Raw genomic sequence first — 6,108 nt, forward strand, 5'->3', positions numbered from 1 at the left:
GCAGTGTTATCAAACTCTGTGAGCTTTGCCAATCTGATATTTGAATAATGGTATGTCAGTGTGGTTAGACATTTTAAAACAGCAATTATATTGGTGGCTGTTTACCGAGCAGGAGTACGCCATGCCAGGCACGTTTACATATGACATACTGCTCATTCCTCATGGGGAGCCACTGGAGGCAGAGAGCAGTTGCTCCATTTTATACAGGAGGAAACTGAGGCCCAGAGAGGTTAGGCACTTTCCTACAGTCCTTATAGCCCTGGGAGCAGCATGGGAGTTCGAACCCAGTTTGTCTGACTCGGGCCAATTCTCCTTCCTTATTCCAGGCTGCCTTTCAGTGACAGGCTGCTGAGGACACCCTAGGCCAGGAGCCACCCCACCTGGCCCACCTAGGCTCTGGACCCTCCCAGGGCTATTGCTTCTCTGGAGTTGGGTGATGAACAGAGGGTTGGACCCCCCAAGCCCTGCATGGGGGTAGAGGCCCTCCCTGAGAAGGACCTCCAGAGCCCAGCTCTGCTCTCCCAGGGTGCGGTTCCATGGGAGGTGGGCTCCACTGGTCCTAAGCTCTGGGCAGGTTGGCATCCCCAGAGGGCAATGCTGACAACACCTCCCTTGGCACCCCCAAGGGTTCGTTTCTCAGCAGCAACTTCCAAAGGCTGTTCCCTCAGGTCTCTGTCCCTTTCCTGAGCCCTCCCCTGTCCTTCTCCAGGCAACCCACAGCCCCAGCAGCCTGTGCACATTTAGCGCTGGATCCCTGATCCCTTGGGCTTGGCCTCACTCCTCTCTGGCTCCATGCCCCCAGATCTCTTTGGCATGACCAACAACTGGCTGGAGAGCCCAGAGATGGGGGAAGAAGGGCCCTGAGCCATGAGTGCACCTCACTGCATGGCCCTGGGCACGTCCCTCTGCCTCCCGGGGCCTCACTGTGTCCACAGCCTCCTGCACGCCGCGAAGCACCTCCCCAATGTGCCAGCTCCCCCAGCACCAGCCTCATCCCAAGGAAGGAGGAGGCGACTCCCACTACTCAAGGGGCTATTCCCCATGGCACCCCTCAGGCCGCTGCAGGAGACTATAAACCCCTCACAACCGAGGCCATTTTCCCCACTCCCTTCCCCGCAAGCCCTAAATGGCCCAGCAACAACTCTGAACTCTGATCTCGGTCAGCCCAGCACGGGTGGGGCAGGAGGTTCTGTCAACAGCGAGAGAAACTCGTTAACTGAATATCAATAGGATTAAAGGCTCTGATGGTCCAGGAGAAAAATGTGACGTGACACATCATGACAGATGCGTGGAAGGGCTCCCGGGGGGTGGGGTCCCGTGTGTGTGTGTGTGTGCGTGTGTGTGTGTGAGAGAGAGAGAGGGGGAAGGGAAGCAAATACATAGTAGCAAAGATGAGAGAGACAGAGACAAGTGACAGAGACAGAGAAACAGAGAAAAGCCAGAGACAGATGATAGAAGGAGAGAAAGGAAGGCATGAGAGACCAAGAAAGGAGAAAGTTTAGAAAAAAAAAAAGACTGAGAGAGACAGAATCCCAGATACAACCAGAGAGATAGAGCAAAAGAAACCAGAGAGATAGAGAGATTGAAGGAAAGAGAGAGAGCTAGAGAGCGAGAGAGAGAGAGAGATTGAGAGAGAGAGAGTGCCCGCGCACATGCCAGCAAGGGCGAGTGTGACAGTGCAGAGGGATGGGGGAGGGGACAAGCAAGTATGTAAATGAGAGGAAAATTAAGATTGAGCACTGAGAAGGGTTCTGCCCTGGGAAGCCTTTTGAGGAAGCCATGGACGGTGTCCCCAGGGACTCAGAATGGCAGCTTTGTCAGTCAGGCAAGGACGAGATGTATCAAGCACCCACGGCGTGTCAGGCTCTGCTGTGGTTGCCGGGGGGCAGGCGGGAGCTCGAAGAGCAGAGAGAGAGGGAGGTCGACTCTGCCTTGGGGATTCTAGACTTACAGAGGACATGGGAGGAGCCTGCAGTCCAGAGAGGCTAGGTGAGGCTGACCAGGTGTTGGGCCTGGGACTCCTGGCCTCACACTCACCACGCAGTACCACGGCACCGCACAGCTGCATGGGACACGCGCATACACAGACACACACACACAGCAAAGGCGTGTGACTCTCAGTGCCTGGTGTGAGGTTTGGAGGACATCGTTTCAGGTCTGCTAGGCTAAGCAGTTTGCAGAACGGTGGCCAGGAACGGTGGGTACTGAGTAAAGATTAGAGTCAGCTCCTTGAGCCATAGGAAGTGATGGAGACACAGATTTGAGTCCCGGCCCTGCCATTCTTTGGGTGTGTGATCTTGTCGGGAGGCTTTCTTCTCTGAACCTCAGTTTCCTCTCCTGGAATAGCAGGATGATAAGAGCAGGGCTGTTGGGAGGTTTAAAGGAAAGCCCCTGACACAGAGGAGCGCTCCATGGTCCTGCCTCTCCTTCCCCTCATCCCAAGTCCCTGTGACAGTCAGGAAAGTCATTGAATGGAACTGGTCTTGGAAAGAAGCTGGGTGGAGCAGGTTGAATGGGAAAGGGCACGGTTAGTGTCTAGTTGTTCTCCCCACGTCTGGCCCTTTCAGCCGTGGAACCAGGAGAGTTGAGGTTGGAGATCCCAGGCAGACAGCCCGCAACCAGTAGGATGGGCTGCGCTCATCCAGCCGGAGCAGACCTGCCCAGTCCCACCGAGGCCCTCCCCCATGCACATCAGGGCTCTTCTGGGGAGGTGCCCAAAGCAGTGGGGAGTCCCAGAGCTGTCCGTTCCAGCCAGGGCCCAGAACATCTGCTGTGTCCTTGCTGCCCAGGCTGCTGGCTGGCATAGAAACAGGCGGGAGGCTGGCCAACAGGCACTCCAGGAGTGTAAATTCCACATTTGCATCATGGATGTTCCCAGCCCCAAGGGCTGCTGACCTTTATGGCTGCTGCCTTGGTCCTTCCTCCCCTTCCAGCCTTCTGAGTGCAGCCAGGCTGGCCACCGGATACTGGAGCCTTGAAGGGGAAGAGGGGGCAGGTGGTGGTGGCCAGGGGCTGTTTGGCATGGGGGACGGGAAGGTAGGCCCTGCAGAGCCCAGCTTGCCCTCCCCTCCCCACCCCAGGCAGGAGGAGCCCACTCTTCCCTGATTCAGCATCTGCTGCCCCCTCGCAGCCAGGACCCCTTCTACCCCCACTGCAAGTCAGCCTGATGCACACACACAAGGGCAGCTTGGGCCCCAGATTAGCAGTGTCACTAAGACATCAGTCGCCCCCGGCTGCCTGTGACATCTCCCTAGGGATTGCCCCATCTGTGCTGAGTGGCAGCAGTACTGAGCAGGCTGTCAGTTTTTCTGGGCTCAGCAGTCAGTCCTGCACCTCTGAGGGGTGAAAACCCCTCCCTGGGCCACCCCCACCCCCAGCCAGAGGACTCTCGTCAGGGGTGGCTTGGTCAGCCAGCTGGCTGGGCAGATTCCCTGTGATATATCTAAATGAAAATCCATCTACCTGCCCTCAGGAGAGGAGGCTCTGACCTAAGCCCCAGGACACAGAGATGGGGTGCTGAGCCCTGCCCCTGGGGGCTCACAGTCAGAAGGATCTATTTATTTGTATTTGTTGTTCATCCCGCAGATATCTCTTACGCCAGGTGCTGAGGATGCCTTGCGGATAGTTACGGGTTGAATTATATACCCCCAAAGGAAATGTTGAAGTCCTTACTCCCAGCACCACAGAATATGACCTTATTTGGAAATAGGGTCATTGCAGATGTAATCAAATTAAGGCAAGGTTCTGCTGAAGTAGGGTGGCCCTTAATCCAATATGACTGGTGTCCTTCTGAAAAGAGGGAAGACAGCCCTGTGAAGGCACAGACACACCAGGAGAATGCCAAGGGGTGACAGAGGCCGAGATGAGAGTGATGCATCCACAAGCCGAGGAACACCAAGCCAACTACTAGAATGTAGGGAGAAGCAAAGGAGGGTTCTCCCCTGCAGGTTTTGGTGGAAGCACGGCCCTGCTGATGCCTGATTTCAGATATGTGACCTCCAGGACTGGGAAACAATCAAGCTTTGTTGTTTCAAGGCACTCAGTTTGTGGTATGTTGTGATGGCAGCCCTGGGACACTGAGCTAGTGAGTGACACTGCTCTAGACCTGCAGGGGCTTACAAGGGAGCAAGGCAGAGATGGAGACGTGCAAACAGGTTAACAAATGCTTATGGCCGGGCGCGGTGGCTCACACCTGTAATCCTAGCACTTTGGGAGGCTGAGGTGGGTGAATCACCTGAAGTCAGTAGTTCAAGACCAGCCTGACCAACATGGTGAAACCCTGTCTCTACTAAAAATACAAAAATTAGCCAGGTGAGGTGACATGTGCCTATAGTCCCAGCTACTCAGGAGGCTGAGTTTGCAGTGAGCTGAGATCACGCCACTGCACTCCAGCCTGGGTGACAGAGCAAGACTCCATCTCAAAATAATAATAATAATAATAATAATACCATCCAGGCACAGGTCCAAACATCCTAAAGTGGCCTAGAGCGATGGAGTCACCCTACAGACAAATTCCTTTTTTTCTTTTTTGAGACCAAGTCTCACTCTGTTGCCCAGGCCGGAGTGCAATGGTGCGATCTTGGCTCACTGTAAGCACTATAACCTCCACCGCCTGGGTTCAAGCGATTCTCCTCCCTCAGCCTTCAGAGTAGCTGGGATTACAGGCGTGCATCACCACACCTGGCTAATTTTTGTACTTTAGTAGAGACCAGGTTTCCCCATGTTGGCCAGGCTGGTGGTCTTGAACTCCTGACCTCAAGTGATCCACCTTCCTCGGCCTCCCAAAGTGCTGAGATTACAGGCGTGGGCCACCGTACCCAGCCCACCCCACAGACAGATTCTAATCTGTGTCTATGAGGAACACATTTGGTCCCAAGACAAAGGAAACCCAAAAACTGTGGCTTAAACACTTCAGGGCTTTCTCTTCTCACATTACAAGGACTCTGGAGGTGAGCTGCCCAGAACCAGTGTGCTGACTTCAAGATGCCAGCTTCCTGCTCCCACAGCTTTAGATGTTGACTTTCAACCGTATGGTGCCACAATGGCTACCGTACCTCCAGATTTCACGTTCAGATTCCTGGCAAGAAAAATGGAAGTTAGGACCAAAAGAAACGCTACGAGCCCAGTCTGCCCCTTATTTTTAAAAGTGAAAACTCTCCTGAAACCCCACACAGTCAACTTCTGTTTATACAGATGTGAGGTGGGGGAATGTGGCAACCCTGTACAAAATTGGAATCTGGTCAGCAAGCAGGGAGGGAGGGAAAAGGAATTCGGTGGGCAGCCAACAGGGTCTGCACTGTTACACAATGGAGGGGGCTTGGAGCTGGTCATCCCCTAGCCAGGCCCATTTATATATCAGGGCACCAGAGTATAGAGAGGGGAAATGACTTGCCCAGGGTCACACAGCAACACAGGGGCAGGACTGGAACCCAGGCCTCCTAAGGCTGTAGCCAGAGCTCTTTCTACAGCCCTGCAACGTGATATGGCTGCTTGGTTGACAAGCCCCCTTTAGAGGACTAGGGGGCTGGGCATCTTCAAAGCTCCAGCACCCAGAAGCCTTCAGGAGGCGGGGAGGCATTGGCCATAACGGGAGGTGAAGGAAGCCTTCCCCTGTTGTTTTAACCTCTCGGGGCAGAGCCCGCTCCTCTGGGTGGCTAGCTGGTGGGTGGGTAATTAGCCTTGTCACCCCCTCTTCCGGGAGAGTCAGCTATATAATCTGCCCGTCAGCTGGGGAGAGGGGGTGGCCCCTCTCTACCCACTGCTGAGGCTGACGCTTGGCAGATGGGGGTGGCAGGACAGGCCAGCTGGTAGGCAGGTGGATAAGCGAGAGAAGACAGTAGGGTCAGGGGCCCAAAGAGGCAATTCTCATGAGCATTCATCCATTGGGATGTGTGACGCATGGAAGGGCTGTACTTTCCTTCAGTCCCACTGGCAGACCAGGGGAAGAGGCACCCTTGCCCTCAGCTCAGCACTGGCCCCCCTGCAAGGACAGCCCTGAACACCCACTCCTGTGACTGGCACCATCCAGGTCCCGGGGGACTGCTTCTCCTCTTCTCTTGCTCTAGGTCCTGGATACGAAAGGTGATCTAAGTCTGGAATGTATGAAGG

This window comes from Pan troglodytes, chromosome 9 (assembly GCF_028858775.2).
Source record: "Pan troglodytes isolate AG18354 chromosome 9, NHGRI_mPanTro3-v2.0_pri, whole genome shotgun sequence".
Lineage (NCBI taxonomy): Eukaryota > Metazoa > Chordata > Mammalia > Primates > Hominidae > Pan > Pan troglodytes.